Source organism: Cavia porcellus, unplaced genomic scaffold (genome assembly GCF_034190915.1).
Source record: "Cavia porcellus strain 051 isolate PalLab524CR breed Dunkin Hartley unplaced genomic scaffold, mCavPor4.1 scaffold_32, whole genome shotgun sequence".
Lineage (NCBI taxonomy): Eukaryota > Metazoa > Chordata > Mammalia > Rodentia > Caviidae > Cavia > Cavia porcellus.
In genome coordinates this window covers 41,305,103-41,330,690 of record NW_026947515.1, presented here as the reverse complement: position 1 = coordinate 41,330,690, position 25,588 = coordinate 41,305,103, and the positions used below count along the sequence as shown (strand labels likewise).

Here is a 25,588-nt window from a genome sequence, read left to right as displayed (position 1 = left end):
ACAGGAGTCTTGTGACATTCAGATCACAGCCAATAGTAAAGCAAGATTACAATAGATGTTAGGAGGTGAATTTGTCTGCAAGGGACTAGGAAACTTTTTCTCCATAAGGCCATATACTAAACAGCTATGTTTTTTAGGGCCATACGCTTCTCTGTCAAAATATATTTATTATTTTAAAATGTGAAACACACTCACAGACCAGCAAAAGCAGGCCAAGAAGCCATTGGTTTGTCAGCCTCTGTTCTAGACAGATAGGGTGCTATAATGGAAAGCTGTCAGTTACTATCATCTGGTTAATCTAGAAAGGCTCTGGGGAGGAGGTGGTATTTTGAGAACTTGGGTGAGCGCTGAGCCTTGGCTGGACCATGAGGTAGCAGGAGAGCAGAATGACCTCATGGAAAGGAGCAGGGCTGAGAGTCTGCAGACCTGAGTCGGTGTCCTGGCTCTACTGCTATCCGTGCAGCTCTGGCCAAGTCGCCCCCGTGCCTCCAAGCAACTTCTGTGAGTTATCGCCATGAAAAATGAACAGAAAAAGCAACTTGTTGTGCGAATAAGATGAGATCATATCAAAGTCCTTTGGAAACTGACAAGCATCCTAGTAAGACCTTGATAAAATTAGTAAAAGCCAAAAATGTAAGCTAAACTTGAAGATTCCAAATTTGAAATGTCACATTATTTAGCTAGCAAGCGAGGAGGTGAAATGTGAGAGTCAAATATGATTCTTTATTGTACAGCTTTGGCCAAAATAGCTATTTTATAAGCCTAGAGCTTTCAGAAGATAATAAACTGAGCAGTAAGAACAGCTGGAGATCCCTAAAGAGGCTACACAGAGACCATTGGCATGACACCACAAGTATGTGCAAAGTTCTAAGCCCACAAAAGGTCCTCCACAACGTCTGGTCCTTTACATTCTATGTGACTCACACCCTACCTAGATTTATGTTCTACCATAACCAGAAACCCAAGGCAAGGCACCTGTCAGACGAAGGTGGCATCCTGCTGATGCCCAAGTAGGAAGGATGTGAAAAGGAGAAAAGAAAACACAATAGACCACAGTAGACCTGTGCTCTGAACTTCATGGGAGGCTGAATCAAGAGAATTATAAATTTTAAACCAGCCTGGGTGATTTGGCAAGACCTCATCTCAAAATAAAAAATTAAAACGTGTTAGGAATATAGCTCAGTGGGTTCAGTTCCCAATGCTGGGGGGAGAAAGGATAGAAAAACAGCCAGGAGATACCCAACTGTTGGGTTAAACTAGTTAGCAGGGGTTGTACAAGCGATCTCTTCTTCCCCATAAAATACCATGGAAGACAAAGTACTCAAGCTGATGATTTATCAAAGACTTAATATTGGGAAGACTGAAACAACCTGTTAACAGAATTTGAAAGAACTGTCTACTAACTGAGAAGGCTGGAGAAGTAGGTGAAGAAAAGTTATAACCTACCCATTTATGTTTGCTATAAGACACCAAGGGTGTCATCAACCTCAGCTACATTGGGAAAATCATTATGACTTTCCTTCTGTCAGCAGAGCTATGGATTAAGTTGTTTTCCCAAAACATGTGTTTATGTCTTAAAAACACTACCTTGGAATGTGAACTTATTTGCAAATAAGACCTTCACAGAAATAACAAAGTCCAGAAGAGGCTGTTAGGATGGACACCAGTCCAGTATGAGTGTTGTCCTCTATTAAAAGAGGAGATTTGGACACAGAGACAGAAATGCATGGAAGTAAGATGTTGAAGAGATACCAAGAGAAGGCTTAGTGATGAACGGTGTGTCCACAAGCCAAGGAATGCCGAAGTTGGCCAGCAAACTAGCCCAAAGCTAAAGCAGAAGCATGAAATAGATTCTCCTTCCCTCCCTCCCTAACTCTGCCCACTCCTTGATCCCCCACTTCTAACCTTCAGAACTTCAAGATGATAAATGTCTGTTGCCATGAGTTACCCGGTGTGTGGTACTTTGTTATAGAAGCTCTGGAAAGCTGACACACACAAGTACTGAACGAAGGGGCAGCCTTTTCTTTGCTGCATGGGGAACATCTTTGAGGGAGCCACAACACCCATTTCTCAACTGCATTCACTTAGAGCCGGAGGATTATTGAAACTAGACCAATCTGTGCCAGTATGGCTGCTCATAAGTTCAGGTTTCCAATGATTAAAAGTCTTTGAGGGATCCAGGTCTCCCCCACCCAACCAACTCCATTTCCTGATGTTATGTTACAATGGAAGCAAATATCAAATTATGTTCTTGCACATATCATATATGTATGACTAAGAAAAAACAAACACAGATACACTACCTCGTGAAGCATCATAGCTCTGTTCTACAGTCAATTTAACAAGTAATTAACGTAAAATTTTTATTCAAGGCCAATATTACTATTCCAAAAGGAAAATTTAGCTAAAAAGCTGGTCTGATCAGCAAATGAACTGTTCCTTGGAATCGGATCTGAACTGAGTCCTATCCCAAATGGGCCACTGCAGAGTTAACTGGAGAAATACATATCTGAAAAATAAAACCAGCAAATAAAATGAGGGAGTTATAAAAGTATTACTTCTAAAAGTGATGCTCACCCAGACAATTTTATTAGTAAGTCTGTTCAAACTTTCAAGGAACAGATAATCCCACACAATATAAACTGTTTCTGAATAGTAAAAAAATAAATAAGTAAAACTTAAACTATCTACTGTGTGAATAATCTTAATACCAAAATCTCACAAAGATAGCAGTAACACAATATCTCTTATAGAGCAAACCCAACTATTAACACAAATTCTCAAGTACTGAGAGAGATATCAACCAACTGAGTAAAACTGTATACAAAAAGATTATCCACTACAGTTATGTATGGGATGCTGGATATTAGGAAGTCTATTAACAAAATACACCATAGCAATAACCTCAATAGTCACTAAAAATGTACTTATTAAAATACACATATGAAGTATTTTTAAAATAAACCAAAATGATCTCAACACGGCAAAAGTATAAATAAGTCATATTTTAAGACCCAAAGAATAACCAGTTTCCTATTAAAATCAGAAAAAGGCCAAGGGTTTGCTATTGCCACTATTGCTTCACAATTTTATGAAAATCTGGTCACATAAATGAGATGTGAAGCACAAATTAACCATAATCATTGCAAATATAATGAAAAACTGAACAGACTGGGCTTTCCTGGCCTAAAATTCCAAAATCCAAAATGCTCTGAAATCTAAAACTGTTTGAGCACTGATATGACAAATTATCTCAGACTTTAAATTTTCAGATGAAGACTGGTGTATGTTACATTGCTATACTGGTAAAATATAGTTAAGTATTCTAAAATCCAAAGACAGTTCTGAAATCTAAACACATCTGGTGTCCACTATATTAGATAAGGGACACTCGATCTGTGCTCACAGTAACAAGATGCAAAATATGCATAAGAGTCTAACAAAAGATGTATAGATTCTATCTTAAGAAAACTAACAAGTATTACTCAGATCTATAAAAATGGTGGCTACCCTGGATACAAAGTCAACGCTCAAAAATCAGCAGCATTCCTGTACACAAACAAAAAACTCACTGAGAAAGAAATTATGGAAATATCACCCTTCACAATAGCATCTGAAAAAATGAAATACTTAGGAATCAACCTAACTAAAAATGTAAAAGAACTATATGTGGAAAATTATGCTATGCTAAAAAAAGATTGAAGAAGATATTAGAAAATGGAAGGATATTCCTTGCCCTTGGCTAGGAAGAACCAACATTGTGAAAATGGCCATACTCCCAAGACTGTTATACAGATTTAATGCAATCCCAATCAAAATACCATTAACATACCTCACAGACCTAGAGAAAACACTTCTAAAATTCATTTGGAAACAGAAGAAACCTAGAATAGCAAAGGCAATTCTAGGCAACAAAGGCAAGGCAGGAGGCATCTCAATTCCTGACTTGAAACTATACTACAAAGCCACAGTGATAAAATCAGCATGATACTGGCAAAGAAATAGACCTCAGGATGAATGGAACAGATTAGAAGATGCAAGCACAACTACAAAGACACTCAGCCACCTGATATTTGACAAAGGAGCTGAACAAGTTCACTGGAAGAAGGATAGCTTCTTTGATAAATGGTGTTGGAAAAATTGGCTCTCTACATGCCAAAGACTGAAACTAGATCCATGCGTATCACCATGCACAGAACTAAAGTCTAAAAGGATCAAAAACCTAAATATTTAAACAGAAACGCTAAATCCACTGGAAGACAAGGTAGGTAGAAGTCTTGGAGACTTAGGAGTAGGCAGAGAATTCATGAACAAAACACAAACTGCACAGGAAACACTTCAACGAATCAACAACAGGGATCTCATATTATTGAAAAGTTTTTGCACTTCAAAAGAAATCATCAACAAAGTGAAAAGAAAACCCACAGAATGGGAAAGAATTTTAGCCACCTACCCTCAGACAAAGGACTTATAACCAGAACATATAAAGAATTGAAAAACATCAAGCACCCCAAATTCAAAGACCTTATCCAAAAATGGGCGTCTGAGATGAACACATAGTTCTCAGATGAATATATATAAATGGCAAATAAATACATGAAGAAATGTTCACCATCACTGGTCATTAGAGAAATGCAAATTAAAACAGCATTGAGATTTCATCTCACTCCGGAACAAATAGCTGCCATGAAGAAATCAACTGATAACAAGTGTTGGTGAGGCTTCAGGGGAAAAGGAGCACTGCTCCACTGTTGGTGAGAGTGTAGACTGGTGCAGCCACTATGGAAATCACTATGGAGAATTCTCAGAAGACTAGGACTGGAAGTTCCATTCAATCCAGCTATTCCCCTCCTAGATATTTTCCCAGAGAAACTGAAAAGGTCATATCACAATGATATATGTGTATTCATGTTCATAGCAGCACAATTTGTAATAGCTAAATCTTTGAAACAACCAAGATGCCCATCAACCACAGAATGGATGAAAAAGATGTAGTACTTTCATACAACAGAATATTACTCAGCTATAAAAAAGGATGATCTTGAGGCCTTCATATTTAAATGGAAGCAACTTGAGACTATCCTCATAAGTGAAAAAAATAAGAATCATATTTATAAATATCACATTGTCTCTCTAGAGTAAAAAGTAATAAGAAATGCAGGAGTAATAAAACCCAAAATGTGTAATAGCTATTGTAAAAAAGAGAGGAAAAGAAAGTGCTCTAAAAGATATTACTGCCTGTATATTTAAGTGTGTAGGATTGATAATCATACTCTTTTGTTGGATTGTTGAACAGAACAATCTCAGTGTTCTGAGGTCTCGCTGTTTGAATGTCCACTTTGTATGCTTTACTTTTGTAACTTGAACAACTATTTCTAAGAGGACAATATGTAATTTATCAAATAGTGATTTCTTACTGCTTATTTTTTTTGAAATTATGTATTATTTCTACCCTTTTTCTCTTTTGTTTTTTTTTTCTCTTTAAATAAAAAAATTTTTTTGAATGTTGGCTATCAGCACTTCACGCAAACTTTTTCAACCTTCTTTAAGTATCAGGAGAAAAGGATCGTATCTGGTTTGAATCTTGATTCTGTCTCGAATGCTTAACCAGACCACTTCCACAGTGAAGTGCATAGCTTTCATCTATCCCTGAGCTTTGCCCATGATGCTCTTTACCATTTCCCACTGGGCACCGGGAATGCAGGAAGGGGTGACACTTTTCAAGACATGTTTTCTTTGAGCCAAGAAAAAAACAACATCAGATTATTCAATGGAACCTAATAGGGGCACACGTCTCTTCTGATCACATCTCATTGGCTGAAGAAGTCAGGTGACAGGTTTGAATTGCTTTGTGGTGGGAAAGCACAACGCATACCATTTAGGGCAGTTTCCAGTGATTATGGAGCCTGTGTTTAGTGGAGATGTATGAGAGAAGTTTTCCATAGATTTCTATGGAAAGAATAAATGAAGAGTTAAAGGTGGGCTGGGACATATAGCTCAGTGGCACAGCACCTGCCTGGCAAGTTCAAGGTCCTGGGTTCGATTGTCAGCTCCCCACAAAAATAAATAAATCAATAAATAAAACCAAAGGCATGGCAAATTTTTTTTAAATTTTATTTTGAAAGTAGTAAAAATGCAACAGCACAAGACAGAATAAAGCCAATCGAGGCAATGCAGTGAAATTGGTACAGGATTTCACAGTACGATACTGGGATAGTAGTAATGTGTATCCTATGGTATATCTCCTTAACTTCACAATAGTTGTTCAGTCAATTAGGTATAGCAAAATCAAACCAAAAATAGAATATTATAAAACCAATTGAGAATACTGAATAGAGCAAAAGAAACATAACAAAACAAAACAGTGAAAACAACCTTTGCCTGCAAACATAAGATAGAAGGAAATCCCCTATATTTGCTATACTGCATATGGTCATCCTCCCAAGAGATGCTAAGACATCTATCCCCAGTAGCTATGGGGTGACCAAGGGGAAGGGTGCTTGATTTTCAGCCCCCTGGGCTGAAAGGGGGGCTGAACCCCCCTGGCAGTAGGCTCACAGGTAATGGTTCTTCTCCTGGCCCTCACTGCAGGTGCTTATCAAGAGGGTGGATGAATAAGCTGCCTGAGTCCCACCGTGGCCATATCTTGGGAGCTCTGGTTCTCCTCCTGGCCCAAGGGCATGGTAAAAAATTAAAACTCACACACTATTTAGTGATGACCAAGATGGAACAGTACTAGGACATTCCTGAACTATAATGCCAGTTGGCCCAGGCTAAGTGAAATAAAGTCTTCCTGCCTCCATATGAAGAGAACACAGCTGAAGAAGAGTAAAAAGATGCTTCATTAATTCTACTGATGAAACAGGGAGAGCAAATCCAGTTTGAAATACTTGAAGGAATTGCCAAGGCTATAGTTGAAATGGGAGTTATTCATATAATGCCTTACAGCTCTGTCAGTTCAAGTAGATCAAACACACCTGTGTACTTGGGCAGAGAGACTAAAAGGATACAGACAATAATACGCTTGAGGTAACAGATGTATATCAATCCTAAAATATACTCAGAAAATACATGTTCTTTTCAAGTGCTGTGGAACATTAACAAAAATGGCCATATATTAGTCAGTAAAGAAAATCTTGCTATTTTCCAAAAAGTAGAAATAATGCAGATTACATTCTCACATTCTCTAAACACAGTGTAATACACCCAGAAATTCATAACAGAAGAATTTTTAAAGCACTAGAATGTCTGACTCTCTTAAATAACTCTTGAGACAAAGAGTACAGACTATTTTTGAAATTATGACAATAAGAACAGATCATGTAAAAAGCAGAGACTGTGGCCAAAGAGATACCAAGGAAAATTAATAGCACTGAGATTGTATTATTAAACAAGAAAGATTGAAAATATGTGAACTTCAGTCCAAAAAACTAAAATAGAGCCCCCCAAGAAAAGCAGGTAGAGGAAATAGACAAAAATAGTTGTTTTTTTTTTTAATTTGCATAGTAAAACTAAAATGCATTTGAATTGAATAGTTTCGTTCTTTAAATAATAGAATGAATTCTGGATAAAACTGATTGCACAAAAGGAGAATCTTTAGAAGCTTCTTCCCATTAAGCAGACATATAATATGTCTTTGAAGGATAAAACAGTAGAAATTTAGCTTTTGAAAAAACAAACACACATGTATGAGGCACTAGGAATACAAAAAGCATTCCAACCACACAAAAATACTACTAATAACCATATGCTTCTAGATTTCAAAAGTATGACTTTCTCAAAAATATTGGATATTAGCAACTTCACAATGAGCAGATAAAATCTGCTGTGTGTGTGTGTGTGTGTGTGTGTGTGTGTGTGTAACAACTATTTTCCAAAAGGCATCAGATGCAAGTAGTTTTATACATGAAGTATTTTACTTAGTGGGACTGGTATAACCATGACACAAAACCTGAGGAGTTACAGATGTTAAATGTGTGAGCACATTCAGAGGGTCACACAGTAATGTGACTAGGCTTTAAGAGTCATGGAGCTTGGTTTTAAAAGTAAAAGCAGAAAGCTAGCTTTACTGGAATAGATTAACAGTATGTGCCACATGAAAAGTAAACACATTTAGAAGGACACAATCAAATAAGAAATGCACGTTTAAAATGTTAAAATAGGATTAGAGACTTAGTTTAGTGGTAAACACTTGCTTAGCATGCACAAAGCCCTGGATTCGTGGTTTCCATTCCCAGGGCTGCTGTGACCCATGCAGCTCCTGAGATTCTTGGGGTGAAGGACCAGGAGAGGTCAGGTGGAGCCCTTACTTTCCTGATGGGAGAGAAAAAATTGTTCAACCCTTAGCGCCTTAATTTATAGACTCAAAGGAATGATGTCAATTTCAACCCCTCTGCCTAGCAACTTGTTTGCCTGGCTGACCTGGGCAACCCAGCTTACCTTCTTGGGACTGGAACAGCTCGTTCATGTGGCTTGTTTTGGGGTCTCTGTGTCTTCAGGGCTGGCTTTGCTTTAGCCCCACACATGTGATCCATCTCCAGCTTCAAGGGCCCCCTCCATAGTGACACACACACACACACACACACACACACACACACACACACGAAAGATAAAGTTTTAAAGTATTTGTTTATGGGAGGTGAACTAGAAGAGAATCAGAATAGGTTATGGGTATGCATATAAATAAATAAAAAGTAAATATATAGTGGTCTGGCAAAATCCAGTGAAGATATGTGCTTGATAGTATGCTAGAAGCTAGATAATCTAAAGAGTTTAACTCAATGCCCTACACTGAATTACTAGAACTCTACAGAATAAATCTTCCTGAGGAACAGAGATACCAAATGTTAAGCACGGACAAATGCAATACACAGAAACACCAAAGCACAGTATGGCTAAAAATTTATTTATTAAATTAAAATGAGAAAAGCTGTATGTATTTTTCGTAGATAAATATTAAATGATTTTTCAACATTTAGTCTTGATTAAAACTTTTAGAAAAGCTAGCATATTTTCTTAAACGTGATGATAATAACTTGTCTCAGACAAATGGACATCATAGCAAGGGGTTCAGTATCAGAAGTGGTTCCACTAGTCAGACACATTAATAATACAGTCATTGTACATTCTTGCATATATGAAAACCAAAAGAGAACCAGCTAAAAACTATTGTAATTAAGTAGTTGAGTAACATGAAAAATCGATCATTATCCTACACATCGAAGTGTTTGATATTGTAAGTATATAAATTATTTCAAATTTATTGCAATTTAAAATGCAAATTTAATGCAATTGTTTAAGAAATACAGTGGAATTTGAGGAATAAACTCATTTATTTTTTTTTAATTTTATTTAAGGAGAAAAAGAAAAAAGCAGAAAAAGGGTACAAGTTATACAGAATTTCAGAAAAAAAATAAACAGTGGGAAATCACTAGTTAATGGGTTATATATTGTCATCTTAGAAATATTTGCTCAAGTTACAAAATTAAAGCATATAAAGTGGACATTCAAACAGTGAGACTGCAAACAGTTCTGTTCAATGATCCAACAAAACTCAGTAATGGGATAAACTCATTTAAAGATCACACAGATAAAAAATACACAAGATTTAAAAAAATATTTTTGTCCTTTTTTTTCAGTACCAGGGATCGAACTCACAACTGCACACTTGCAAGGAAGGCACTTATGCCGCTGAGCTAAATCACCAGCCCCTAAAAATTTTAATGAGACTAAAAGATACCATCACAAATTTTTAATTCACAACTATTAAAATAATATACTTTATAATAAGTTAGTGCAAAAGAGTAAAAATTGATAAATAACAAAGTATGAAAATCTATTGCTATGTTTTTTTATTATAATACCTGATACCTATGCTTTTTATTATAATACCAGATGTGACACAAAAGTTTCATATAGCTGTGGTTTCTAAATCAGGGGGATTCTTATAATCAAGTGTGTCCATGAATCAAGGAAATAAATCGTATGATATTTCAAATTGGTTGAGAAAGAATAGATTAGTAAATAAATAGTTCAGCAAAAATGGAAAAAATCTTTTAAGGAAATTTAAATTTCTTTATCACTCTGTATTGTAAAATAAATTTTATATGGCCTAAGGAAGTAAATGTGAAGAAAAAAATGGAGACAGAATGCAAGTGTTCTCATTAATTTAAAACTAAAAGATCTACCTAAAGAGCCTCTAATAGATGTTTGTAATTTTTGGGTTGCCTAGGAACTGAACTTCCATTGCAGTATTAGGAAATATCACTGTTATGTAACACATAGGAGATACAGACTCTTCCTACTACATACACAAAGAAATACAGAAGACTGCTGGGATTATAAAGTATTACTTTGTCCCTAAAATGGACTGTTATATAACACTACACGTTTCTGAATCATGGCATTGGGGGTAATTTTTACTTTTTTATTATTTTTTAAAATGCCATCTAAATGTCCCATCATGAGGCCATTTTTTAACTGATTTGAGAAATAACAGACCAGCAATTCACAGCACAGCCTGTGTACAAAGATGGACTCAATTAGAGATAACATTTACCAGTGGGATAGATCAGATTCTCTCTCAAGTAGTCTAACCCGGGAAAATGTTACACCATTGGAATGCGCAAAGAAGTCTTGATATAGAATGTGGCCGTGTGTGAGCCACCTCAAGCAGAAACTGCAAGGAATGAGAAACTGTGTGAGAAGAAGCTGGCTACTATTAGTAGGTAGATAAAAATGGAAACAGAGAAAAGTGGAGAATAGAGATAGGGGTTAAAACAGTAAACAAAAAGCAAATAAAACAACTCACAGAGAACAATTAAATTATGTTAATTTGGAAGCATTAGAAAAAAGATCCACAAACCTCAAAGGCTTCAGACCCTACAAAAGTTTTGGATATCTCACCAGTCCTGCAGATGCAATGAATCCATGGTTTTATAGCTTGGCCACAGTGGATTTGTTGTTGAAATTTAACCTCATTGTGAGATATGACAAAGGCAGTCTGTGGTTTACTTGGAGAGGCTGTGGAGTAGACATTATCACCAGCATAGATATCCCTGAATATTGGTGAATGACTGAATATTGATAGTTTGGAAGAGAAGACAGTGAAATGAGAGGACACTCATAGATACTGCTTGTCTCTCACAACATGACACCCCGGGCCACTTCTGGACCTCCTACCAGGAAGGCTGTCACCAGACAAAGGCCCCTCAATCTCCTGAAGAGTGATTATAAGTTAACCTGCCTACAGTACTTCCCGGTAGAACAGAAAACGGATTAACATTTGTGGTTATTGGTCTTAGACTCTTAGGAAATATCTTTTCCGCATTTCAACCTTTATAAATCAAGATAATGTTTATAACCTATGAGTACATTTTGTTTAAAAAAAGCATCTATACATCAACTTTTAAAAAGACAGAAAGTATTAAATGTGAATATTAACATTGTTTATCTCTGTAATGAAATCCAAAGCGTTTTATTTTTTTTTCTCTGTATTTTTGGCATTTTTTTAAGTTCCCCAACATGAACATAGAAAACTCGTATAATCATTTATAAAACAAAAATATGCTGTTTTCAGTGTTCTGTAAACCTCAGTCTGATTAAAGTAACGTTCATAAAATTCACCAACAGTTTCATTATAGAAGGAAAATCAAGACTTTTGTTGATATGCATCTATTGTCCATGGATTTCACAACTAAGCTAAATAACCTATTGTAGCTGTTTTGGACCAAAACTGTGTCCAAAATCAATATATTCCTCTCAACATTTAACAGAGTGGACCCAACGTACTTAGAATGGTCGCACGTTGGCTTAACTAGAAAAAACAACACTATGAAAAATGGAAAATATATACAATTAAGTACTGTAGACATCTGTCTACAGAGTAATCAGCACGATCCCAGTATCTTTGTCAGATTAGATTTCAGTGGTAGCATAACTCAGCCTTTTCGTGTGATAACTTTTTCTGGAATTAGACCTTAAGAACTCATTTCAACAGAAACTCCTCTTCCAAAGGAGAGGAAAAATACAAAACAGGCAATTTCCATGTGGAAGCCAGTATTTAATCTCTTCAGTCTCTCCAAAATGTCAGTATCACCACCTCCCTGCTCACACTGTCCCTAGCACCAAGGACGTGAGTTTAGCTTCTACTATGGATTTTTCTTGTTACATAAAGCAGATGTGGTAGAAATTGAGGATTTTCTAGCACTAAAGTATGCAAGACCCTAGCAAGACATTTAACCTTTGGAGACTTCATTATCATCTATGAGTAAAGAGGGGGAACTAAAGTATGAAGTGACTCAGACTATTCTGCAAGCCGCTCAGTGATCTAGGCATCAGGAGCTACAGAAACGTCAGGGCCAACCAGAAAAGACAGCAGCATCATGATGCTTCCCAGATCTGCTGTTCCTGAGGGTACGCAAAGCAACTGGTTTACTCCCCCTGTGAACACAGATGCCCCTTCATCACCACTTGGCAAGGAGGTTCCCTGAAAACGTACCAGGAGTACGTTTGGTTTAAGGAGTTTGGTGGATTCAGGCCCCCCTCCACACTCTTGCATTTGGCTCTTATGAAACTGTTACGTGTTTTCTAGACGTGTCTAGCAAAATAACTCTCCAGTTCTAAAGTCCTGAGCTTTAAAAGGCTTCTCAAGTACCAATGCATGCTCCAAAGATAAATTTGAAAGACGCAGGGTTAAAATGAATCATAAACATGTGGATTAAATTCTGAACAAGTACCCAAGCTTTTGAAAATGGAGAGAAAAATGCTTGGGGAAAATAAGACTTAATTCTGAAAAACTCAAAATCATCTCTAAAAGATGGAGATTTTTGCCAAATTGTTGAGTAAAGGGAACAAAGGAGTTTCATCTCCTTTGATGTGATCTACAGCATCAGGATAATCCAAATGTCTGTTTGGTATATTTGCAAATCCTTGTGAATCAGAGGCACCCCCAGGATCCCTAGATAATACAGGAGTGCAGAACTGTGAACCCAACCCATTCACTGTCCAAGAGTCCCACTCACCTCTTGGCAACTCGTGGCACCATAATGGACACAACTGGTGTACATTTCTAAATTAAAGAATCTTAATGATGACAGAAGAAGATGAAATAGTCCTTGAGGTTTTTAGATTCTGGAAAGTGTTTGTAGTACCATCATATTCAGGAGCTGAGCACCAACCTTCTCCTAGGTTCTAGCCATCAGAAATCCTGGCTTTCATCACAATCAGTTCTTTCCTCTCTGCCTCCAACTATTCCCTAAAACCTTGTTTGCCACACAAGCAACCCATTTATTTGCATTTTTCATTTACCAACAAACTATTCATAGAAAATTACAACGTCAGTCTCCATATTCCCAACCGATGACTCTGCTTAACTCTCTGAAATCTGATTCCTAATAAATATTCTCTCTCATTCTTCACCTTGTGAAAGTATTCACACACTTACTTACATCTACTATTTGAGTCTGTTCTTCTCCTTTTCCATCAGTTCTTTTGTTTCTGTTGTTACTGTCATTCATTCTGTCCTGTCATTCATTTCACCTCTGATTTGTGGCCAGCCCTGTCTATCACATAAAGTCCCACCCTCAAGGGTCTCTAGAACCTCCTCTCAGTCCATCTGTCCAATCCTATTCACTGTTACTCACTGTGATCTATTCTATGACCAAATGGGACTTTCAAGGGTTTCCTTTTCATGCTCAGGGAGTTACAGCTGCAGTGGGCTTACCCTTTATGTTTTTGTTTTAGTTTATTAAAAGACGTGCATAGTACCTAATGTTTACAATCCTTATGGTACATACACAGCACATCTTAATTCCTTTCTCATTCTCTTTAGTAGACTTACTCTTCTGCCCCATCTGCTCTGGGAAAAACTCATCTAATTAGTTTAGACTGTCCTTAAATGCCAAGTATATCTTGAAGATTATCAGATCGCTTCCTCCCTCCTCCTGCCCAAACATGTTAATTTATTCCTAAATATGTAAACACCAGCAGTTCATTTTGTATTTTTCCCTCACACACAGCACTTACCACATCACATATTACAGTTATTCCTACATTTGTCTTTATCTTTCTTATCAAAAGATACATTCCCTGAGGACGAAAACTTTGACCTAAGTATTTTCATATCCTGCAAAGGGCCAAGCAACATGTTTTTCACAGAGCGGTGTTTGAAAGAAGAGAGTCCATCTCTCCGGGGATCAGCCTCCTCATCTACAAAATTGGCAGGGTTAACAGAACGTACATTACAGGATCTCTCAGTACAAGCTTCTATGGTTAAGATCTGTCCCAGCCATCAGCCTTTCAACTGAAAGCTGGTATACAACTGGGAAGCAAATTTGAAATAGTGTGACAAAGTAGTAAATAAGAATTGGTATTTGATTTTCACTGATATATATTTAATAAAGAATCCGCTCCCCATCCTTTGATGGTAGGCTCAGAAAGGGAGTCCTCTCTGCCCAAAAGAATATGAAAAACCTAAAATAAATAGCACAGTTGTGTTGAATGAACCAATTGGACAGGGCAAGATTAGGTGAGAAGGATTCCATTCCTCACAAAAGTGACTTCTCTAAATAGCCTCAAATCGATTTCCTAAGAATTAACCTATAAAAGTTGTTTTTTAAGCCTCCCAGATAGACTCAGTCTATTTTATAAACACTTTCTCAGATTTATGTCTGCCCTATAAAAACCAGACTGAGCCTCCAGTGGAAGACAGAGGGACTCATATTTGGCTCCATTATCCTGGGGTTACCCTGTTATGCTGTTCGCTAAGCCTATGCTGGAGGCCTTCCTCCTAGGTGAAACTCCCTTTTAAGGAGGTATGTTTTTTATACACTCGAATAACAATCCCCACTTTGGAGAACTTCCAATACGCATTGTCCGTATACCTTGTACTATAGCCAAGAGAGATATAATGAGGTCCCAGTTTATTTAGACAAAGCTTTGATAACCAGAATCAACTATTCTTTCCTGGCCCAAGGCTTACAGGGCAGCCAAAAGTCTGCAGGAATGAATACACTTATAAAACACAGAGCTTGGGAGAACTTGGAAAAACTGTCACCTGTAAGACTGCACAGACATGTCCTGGCTGAGTCATCTGAGTTATAGGAGTGAACTTTTACTCAAAGACTGTGGCTGCAGTGGGTGGACAGACTCATGATGGGGGATAGACAACACTTAGGCACTTAGGGAAAGTCAGTGTTGTTTTCCCGTGGTGTCTGTGGTGGGAACACAGGGAGAAATGCTGCAGGGAGGCTCGCTTCATTTGAATAATTTTTCTCATGTTCTGCCCTGTTGTGTTATTTACCTTAGGCAGTTTTCTTAAGTAACTGTGATTCTTCAAGAGAACTGCTTTTGGAAGTAACTAAGCAGAGAGAACTTGAACCTCATAGTTCACGAAAAATTGAGACAAAACCTTCAGATCTCAGACCGCCAGCTGCAGCCTGAAAATTGGCACAGGAAAATTTAAATGCAATAGTCCTCACTTATCCACAATTGCTGTTGCGCACAGTTCAGTGTGACCCAAAAATATCAATGATAAAATCCAGAAATAAACAGTTCATAACCTTTAAATCACACAGTGTTATAAGCAGTGTGATAAAATTCCCATTCACTCTGACCAACTGCATCTCATCCAGAACATGAATCATCCCTTTGTCCAGAGTTTCCTCCCTATATATGCCACCCACCCTGTGGTCGCCTGGTAGCCCACCTCAGTTATCCAATCCTCTGTCGTGGTTTTGCAGAATTTCTATTCAGGGTTTCAGATATCCACTAGAGGCTTTACAATGCATCACCTGAAGGTAAAGGATGACTTTGAAGTTCATAATTATACAAAAAAATGAGAAGCAGTCTAAATTGACCAGAAATTAGTAGAAAATATGGCAAGGGAACAGACAGGGTGACCAGATGGCAGAAGACAACTGTGGAATCTTCATTTCCATTCATTCTCTTCCCCACCCAATCTTCTTGAGCTTCAGGAAATGGCATAAAGACTGGCATAAATTGATCACGTCATAAGGGCGTATTTTAAACTGATTACTTTCTAGTTCTCTGAAAGATTACCATGAATAACCATGCATGCCCACCCTTCTGTAGATCTCAGTTCTCTCCAAGTGTGCACACATGCTGAAAGGATCCATTCACATGTAGACTCTTGCATTATCTCCATCCTGATCCAACTCACCACCCATTTCCCAGCTCCCCGTCCACTCAGCATTATCCTGGTTAATCCTGGTTTGTGGTCTGTGAGCTCCGTGAGTCCTCAGTTTCTTCTCCACCTCTCAATCTCTTGCTTCTTCCTCAGCCAGTAGAAACCTGGATAGCCCCTGATATTCTTACACTTTTGTGACTCTAGCTTTTGTATTTTCCCCAGAAAACCACAACTTCCAGGACCAAGAAATAGGAGTCTTTCTTCTCCCTATTGCTTCTTGACAACAGTGGTTCTTGTTTCCTGTCTTTTTATTCGTCGCTGAGACAAAATACCTGAAGCCCAAGTTGGGAAAGGAAAGGTTTATTTCTTACAGTTTTTGGAGATTTCAGTCCACACTCAGTTGGCTCCAAGGCAGGTGAGCATGGCTGGGCCGCAGTTCATGGCGGCTGCAAACAGCAAGCAGGAATCAGCCAAGAGCAAGACACACCTTCTTCCTGCCATTACATCACATCCTGGCTCCACCCCTTTGTGGGTGGAGCACTGACCCCATCAATCCAAGCACTAGACAATGAACCAATCACAAATGCACAATGCAAACTCATGAGGCCTGGGGGACACAGACATAAACCATGATACTTCCAAAGTTCAAACTTCATATATGGAAAGACTCAGCTGTTTTTGGTTTCATCTCTCCATATTTAATATGAAGGATTTACACCAAATATTAACAAGACAGTGTTTGTACAAGAGATGTAGTGATTTTTATTTTGTGTATATTATTATTTTGATGACTATGCATTACTTTCATTCACGTTTCTTATTTTTTAAATTTAATTTCTTCTTGCTACCATTTTTGGTTTTGATTCTGTTTTACTAACTTTACGAGTAAGATGATTCCTTTTCAGCTTTTTGTGTTTTTTCTATTGTAAGCATCTGCATCTCATCTGTATTGTTGAACTCTAAATAGTTCATGTGATTTCTCCATAACTACTTCTTATGGTTAATTTATAAGAACAGGAATTTTTAATCTGCATTTCTTAAAATTAGTTTTAATTTAAATGCATTCTGGTTAAGGAATATATTCAATTATCAACTATGTAGCATTCTGTAAACTGACCTTGAGGCGCTCAAAAAATTGGGCGGGCCTAGGGATATGTTGTATATTTACAAACAGACATTAGAGCATAATTGTTAACAATCACATCTTTCCTTTTCTTGATTTATTAGTTTCTGATAGAGATGTCTTGGTACTTACTATTGCAAATATGAATGTGTTCACTTTCTTTATAGTTCTATTCATTGTTTCTAGTATATCTTGAGTCTACCACTGGACTAAAATACTGTAGTCTTCTTGTGACTGCCTTTACTTATCACTATGTAATAATCTTTTTCATCCACACTAATGCATTTTGTCCTAAAATCAGTTTTTCCTGATAGTAAGTCACTAACTGAATTTTGTTGTGTTCACTTTTTTTTTTTAACTTTTTAACTTTTTTAACACTGTGTCTTAAATAAATATTTAGGTCAATCTATCAAGCCAGCAATCAATAATTTATCTTGTAAATAATATGTAACTAGAATTATTTGATCCAACTTGAAAATTTTTCTTTTAATTAATAATTTACTCTACTTATTGTGATTATTGGTACATTTGGTATTATTTCCATCATTTTACTGTACATTTACTATTCCATGTCTTTCTTTGTTTTGTTTTTTAGCTTCTCCTACCTTCTCTTAAATGCATTATATCTTTCTCACTCCTTTTTGCCCTCCTGAAAAGTATATATTTTACTTCATTTTTTAGATATCTAAAATTCCCATTTGACATTTTAAGAAATAAAGATTTCAATCCTTTACATAGAAAGAGTTTAATTCTGATCTCCCTTTCCTATCAGTCATTTTATATGTAATAAATTAATTTTTCCTTGTCCTTAACCCTTTCCTTCAAAGTAGTCCCTTGTTGAGACATTATCAGCATGTTAATCAATTTTTCATACATTAACTCCAAACCTTCTGTATCCTAGTCCTATCTTGCTTTCATGTTTTAGTAACTATTTTAGCAAGGGTCAGTGAGAGTCTTTTAGAAAATGTTTGCTTTTATCCTCACTGTTGAATGTTTAGATATAGAATTCTAGGATAATAATTGTACCTATTCAGTGCCATAATTAAATTATGTTCTGACATTATTTTTTAAAAAATCTTCTATCTAGTATTTTTCTTCTAGAGATATTCTTATGATTTTGAGAGATTTTTTTCTTTGACATTCAGTTTTCCCTTAGTACATGTCTAGGTGATTATGTTTTGCACTGTGACGCATTGGCAGCTCAGGAGTGTATGATTTAATTTCCATGTGTTTATGTAGTTTTTGTGATTTCTTTTGCCGTTGATTTGCAGTTTCAAACAATATGCATAGAATAGCATCAATTCCTTTACATTTACTTAAGTGTGTTCTATGTGCTAACATGTGGTCTACTTTGGAGAATGTCCCATGTGCAGCTGAAAAGAATGTATATTCTGATGTTGTGGGGTGGAACACTTTGTAGACATCTACTAAGTCCATTTGTTCTCAGATTTCTTTTCATTTTGATATTTATTTGTTGACGTTTTTTGTCTGGTTTATCTATGTAACTGTGGAAGTAGGGTGTTAAGTTCCTGCATCCCAACTGTGTTGGTGCTTATTTAATTTTTCATATCCATTAACATTTTTTATGTAGTTGAGTATACCAATGTTTGGTGCATATATATTTATGATTATTATCTCTTCTTGGAGGCTTCTCTTAGCAAATATGTAGTGATCATTTCACATTGTCTGTGAGTAGAGTAGCTGTGTCTGCTTTTTTCTGGGATCCTGTCACATGGAGTATTTTTTTCCATCCTTTAACTTTTAGTCTATGAATTTTCTTTTTCAGTTAAATGTGTTTCTTCAATGCAGTATATTGTTGGATCTTGCTTTTTGATCTATTCTTCCAGTTTATTTCTTTTGATTGGTGAGTTGGATCCATTTATGCTAATGGCTACAACTGGCTAATTTTTTTCATGTTATTTTCCTGTTGTTGGTTCCCTGTCTTTCTCTTCTGATTAATTGCTTGCCCTCTTTTGTAGCTTCTTTCTATGGGTGTTCTTGTAGTTGTGGTCTTCATGTTCTCTTTCTAATATATGTGGCAATACATTCTGAAGAGTTGGGTTTATGGACATGATTTCCTCAGGTGTTCTTTGTCATGGAAATATTTGATTTCTTCATCAATTTTGAAAAGTGGTTGTGTGTTAGGGTTGGAGATGTAGTTCAGTGGCATGAGTGACTGACTGGCAAGTGCAAGGTGATGAGTTCAATCCCTGGTGCCAAATAGAAAGAAAGAGAGAAAGATATAGAGAGCCAAGCGACAGCCCATCGCTGCCTCCCTGCCTCTCTCTCTCTCCTATGGGCACTGCGTCTGCCTACATTAACCATAATCCTCTCCTGCTTACATCACATACCCGGACATGATGGTGACCCTGTTGTATTCATCCCCATAGCCTCTTCCTGTCCCACCTCCTGCCCTTGGCATATAAAAGATGTAATCACTTCCAGAATAAACTGGGGGCTTGATTGGATTTTTTTGACTTGCTTCCATCTCTCTTTGTCTCCCCTATGTCTTTATTTAATCCCCGTTCCACCTCCAGGTACACCCCACAGATTGATCCGCAGGCCAGATCAAGTGGTGCTCAGCGTGGGGGCTCCTGGCACGGAGGAGTCAACGAGGGAGCCGGCTTAAACTGAAAGTGAAAGCAAATTGAACCAAAGACCGCGGCGGCGAGGAGTGAGCAAACTGAATCAAGGATTAAAGCTAAAAGCAATAGGACATTAAATCAAGTACCAAGACCTGTGCAGACGACTACCCGGGGTCCCGCCCGAGTCGTGGTGAGTGAACGGTGACCCCATTCCCTTTCCCAGACATAGGTCAAGCATTGAATGAACACGAAGTGTTCATGGGAGGCCTTATAAAGGCATGAAAGACAAGAGGGGTAAGGGTTAGAACAAAAGAATTATTGCAGTATTTTCAATTTATCCATAAGGTTTGCCCTAGAGGGTTCTATAGATACTAAGAGGTGGAAAAGAGTAAGAGATGCTTTAAAAGATTATTATAGAGTTTTTGGTCCGGAAAAAGGTTCTGGTGACCACCTTTGCATATTGGAATTTAATCTCTGAGCTGCTTGCCCAGAGGCATGCAAATCCTCAGATTGAGGAGACGGTCGCACAAGGCCTTATAGTGCTCCTAAGATAGCGCCTGCCTCCAGCAGGCCTCATGGTGCTCTTAAAATGGCACTTGCTTCACTTCCGCCACATCAGCGTGGGTCCCTCCCCAAAACTGCATTTCTGGTGATGGGAACAAATGTACCTCCCCAAGATGGCGCTGCACAGCCGCAAGACAGCGTGAGTTCCACGAGTCGTTAGGACTCATACGCCATTCACAGTGGCAGCTTTAAAAGAATTAAAGACAGCAGTTGCCCAATATGGCCTTACAACTGCTTTCACTCTTGCTGTTTTAAATTCTCTGGCTGACAGCTGGCTCACACGATTGGCAAAGATTGGCCCGAGTGACTTTATCGGGTGGAGATAATCTTTTGTAAAAATCAGAATATACAAAAAATTGCAAAGAGCCGGCCAGGCACAATACACAAGCCAGCAATAGGTGAGACCTTAATAGGTTAATAGTAAAAGATGCCTATGCATGCAGAGAAGCTAAAAAGAGTTTAATCCAACACTTTTCCGCTCAAATTCAAACAGCAGCTACTCGAACATGGAAAAAGCTGCCTGCAAAAGATAATATGAGCTCCTCTCTCACTAGCATTAAGCAAGGCCCAGATAAACCCTTTTCAGAGTTTGTTGATTGTTTGATTGCTGCTGCTAGCGGAGCCTTTGGCCACACTGATGCAGGCACTGATTTTGTTGAACAGCTGGCTTTTAAAGGTGCCGGCACCATCTTCCAGGCCGCTATCAGACCTCGTAAAAATAGAACAGGCCTGACAGAATATATACACCTTTGCTGTGACTGCTGCCTTGCAGGGGTTTGCAGTTGGACAGTTCTTGTCTCAAAAGCATGAACAGGACTGTTCTGCCTGTAGAGAGACTGGTCATTTTACAAAAAGACTCCAGAGGTGGAGATTCCAATGTCAATTACTTTAACTCATTTAACTGATCGGAGTGATATTGGTCTGGTCTCTTAAGTTTAATTTCAGCATATGTAAGGATGGGGACAGCTGCTAAAAGGAGAATGAGAGACACTATGGTAGTTATTATTGTCTTCCCCAATGTCAGATCTTAAAAACCTGAGAAGCCTTCATCATCCTGCAGTGATTTGATTAGTTCTATAATATGCAGTATGTATTTAATGTGCATGAAAATGGGGACAACTGTTTGGAGGAAACTAGAGACAATTGGATAAACAGTAAGATCTCCAGTAGACTTGCTTTAAAATCTGTATTTCTTTAAATCTTTTTTAAAACTGTTTTGTTCTGTTTTGATATGTTTGGTCTTGCCCTCTTTGAGATAAAAAACAAGTGTGTAGGACTGATAACCATATTACTAAGTTTTTGTTGGATCATTGAGCAGAACTGTTGGCATTGTCACTGTTTAAATGTCACTTTACATGCTTTGACTTTGTGGCCTGGACAGCTATTTCTAAGATGACAGTATGTAACTTACTAACTGTTGATTTCCTACCGTTTATTTTTCTGTAATTCTGTATTAAGATCACTAGAAAACAAGCCAGACAGATAGTAAAAAATTGCCTTTCTTGTGCCATGCACCTCCCAATTCCAAGAGTTAATCCTAGAGGACAGTCCTTAATGCATTATGGCAAATGGATGTCACCCACATTCCTAAGCTTGGCAATCTTAAATATGTTCATGTAACTATAAATATCTTTAATGGTTTCATTTATACCTCTCCCCAGACTGGCAAAGCTACCAAACCTTATTAGCCATATGTTAACTACCTTATCAGTTTTGAGATGCCCACAACAATTAAAGACTGATAATGGTCCAGACTATGCTAGTTCTGCCTTTGCTCATTTCTGTCAACATCTTAACATTGATCATATAAAAGACATACCTTATAACTCTCAAGGTCAAGACATAGTTAAAAGGACACATCTTTTCCTAAAATTCACTGTTGATAAAATAAAAAGGGAAAATGGTACTCTACGAGGACACCTAAAAATATTCTATCCCATGCCTTATTCATCCTTTATTTTTTAAATTTGGATGCTTCTGGACAGTCAGCAGCCATGCGTTTTTGGCATTCTAAAACACAAAAGCAATTTGCTTCAGTACTATAGAGAGACCTCCTGACTAATTCACAGCATGTCCCTGATCCCATTCTCATATGGGGACGCAGCTCAGTGTGTATTTACTCTCAACAAGATAGAGAAGCTAGATGGCTACCTGAGTGCCTCGTAAAACAAGTAGACAGTTCTTCAAAGACCCCATGCAATGCCCAGGAATAATGTCATTTCCCGAGGATCAATCCCCTGTGTTCTCTTACAGGTGACACAACCCCCCGGAGCCTTATGCTGCCTACTCAGCCTTCTCCTTGAGCCATACCACACCCATGGTGGATTTCGACCCCTGCCAAACAGACTACAACTGCTGACAGCCCTGCACACCATCCCCTGTGACCGTGGAAGAGGCTCTTCTCAGTCTGGGGGAACATAAACCAGCCAAATAGACTGCGTCCTGTGTTATGTGAGGCATACTCCAAGACATAGGAGAACGACTTCAACAGAGACACCAACAAATGGCTGCCAACCCCTTCTCCTCGATATGTGGTGGGGGGAGCTTTTCCCTTACCTAGCGCCCCTTTTGGGTCCCCTAGCTGCCCTATTGCTTCTCCTTTCTGTGAGTCCTTGTATTTTTCAGAGGATTATAATGCTCATTAATAACCGGATAGACGCGTTTATGGCAAGGCCCATTCAAGTACACTATCATCAGCTGGAGATGGCAGATCAACAAACCTACCAGGAAGGAATTCCCACGAGTGGCCCATATGACGATGCGGCCTAACTGCCCTCGGGCAATGGACAGGCAGTCAGAGACGGGCACCTAGGACATGCATGTTAACTCCAACAGCCACCTAAGACAGGCACAGGACCAACTGCTGAGCCCATGATGGGTAAGGCCTGGTTGGGTTCATGCAATGAGGTCCTTGATCTAAGACAAACGCTGTCCGGCAGGGCCTGCCATACTCTTGATTAAATAATATAGAAAGGGAGGAGATGCAGGGAGCCGAGCGACAGCCCATTGCTGCCTCCCTGCCTCTCTCTCTCCTATGGGCACTGCGTCTGCCTACATTAACCATGATCCTCTCCTGCTTACGTCACATACCCAGATGTGACAGTGACCCTGTTGTATTCATCCCTTTAGCCTCTTCCTGTTCCACCTCCCGGCCTATAAAAGATGTGAACACTTCCTGAGTAAATGGGGGCTTAATTGGATTATCTCAACTTGCTTCCATCTCTCTTTGTCTCCCCTATGTCTTTATTTAATCCCCGTTCCGCCTCCAGGCATACCCCACGGATTGATCTGCAGGCCAGATCAGAAAGAAAGAAAGAAAATTTATTTTCTTTTGGAGCTTGAAATACCTCACTTAAAAGTCTACTTGATTTGAGGGTTCATATTTGTATGAACTGTGTCTCTTCACAATGCTGTGATTTTGATGGACTATTTTTTTCTTTTTAGGTGATTTGTTTTTTTCTCTAACTGCTTTAAATATTTTATTCTTGTGTAGAATTTCTGGAAACTTGATTATTATATGCCTTAGATTTATTTTGCCCATGGCTGCCTGGAGTTCTATAGGCTTCATTTATTTGCATGTCAAATTCTTTGTCCATGCTTGGGAAGTTTTCTGCCATTATTTCTGTAAAGAGTTTTTTATGGTATTTGTGTTGTCTCCCGCTTTCTCACTGACCCCAGTTAAACTTCCCTGTTCTTCTTTGCTTCATCTTGTAGTGATTGGATAGATTATTTTTCATAATCTCTTGCAAGTTTTAAGATATCTCTCTTTTAATGATTACAAGCCACAATTCTGTCTTCAAAATCTAATGATACATCTTCATTCAGCCTGTTATATATACTTTCAGTGGAGTTTTTAATCTCTTGAATTTCTCTTTGGAGTTTTTCAAGGATTCCACTGGATCGCTACATACCATTTTGATCCAAAGTTTTATGTCTCAACTCCAAATCTAGAAAATTCCCTGCTGTTTTCTCTTTAAATACTACTTCTCTTTCATTGCCTTTGTTCTTGCCCTTTAGGATGATTTTACATATATGCTAAGCCTTTTCACTCTCTTCTGACCTCTTCTTTATGATTTTAACCTCTTCATATCTCTGTGATGCATTCAACCTAGTGTTCTCAGATTTTTCTGTCATCTAAGTCAAGTAGACTTTCACTGATGTCTTATTCATTTGTTCAGTTCAGTCACTATATTTTTACTTCTTAAAGTTATAATTCCTTTTTTAAACCTAATTGATTTCCAGATTACCTTCATTATTTCACTCCTTTTTCTTTTGATAATTTTAAGCACAGTTACGTGATAATGTCATAGATTTTTCTCTTTCCCAAATATTATGATACTATCACTCCTGTTTATAGTATTTCCTTTTTCAAAAACTATACTGTTGTCTCACATAATGATGTTTCAGTGATAGAATGCACACATGATAGTCATCCCATAAGATTAATGGAGATGAAAAGTCCTATCATCAAGAGACATCAAAGTCTTTATAGTAAAATATTGTGTATTTGTGGTGACACTGATATAAACATATCATACTGTCAGTCATATAAAAGTGTAACACAATCGTGTACATTACATAATACATAAGGATGATTATAAATGACTACATTACTGGCTTACATATTTACTGTTCTACAGTTTAACTATTAGTTTATAGAGTGTATCCCTGCTACCCATAAGAAAAGTTCACTACACAGGAAAGAAACTACTCAAAAGAAAAGAACAACTGGGGTAGGAGAAAAAAGAAAAAGAAACATTTATATATATGAATACATATATAAATACACAGGTTAGATAACTATCCTACTAATTTCTGTTAGTTCATCAAAAAGAATAGTTTGTGTTTTCATTGTTCAATTGTTTGATCATTTTTCATGCCTATATCTTGTAATCCGAACAACTACTTTGAAGATAACAGTACACAATATATGAACTAGTATTAATCTCCTAAAAAGTAAAAGTTCACTTTAACATAGTATGCCATGTTATAGCAGAAGTCTCATACATCTCGTGTCTTTTGATGATATGTTTCTTTTGTTCCTTATTTAATTTCATTTTTTATTCATCATGGAAATATATAATCTTCATATACACACATATACATGTATATATAGATCAGTATATCTATATATCAGTATACATGTATACATCTATATATTAGTACATA

The 25,588-nt window shown here is 37.6% G+C and overlaps 1 long non-coding RNA gene across 1 annotated transcript; it reads left to right on the top strand.

Annotated features, from left to right (window-relative positions):
- The first annotated feature begins 19,736 nt into the window (after positions 1-19,736).
- Positions 19,737-23,628, top strand: LOC134474364 (uncharacterized). The gene is made up of 2 exons (XR_010045195.1): positions 19,737-20,045; positions 22,673-23,628. It is a non-coding gene; the product is annotated as an uncharacterized LOC134474364 (long non-coding RNA).
- The last annotated feature ends 1,960 nt before the right edge of the window (positions 23,629-25,588 follow it).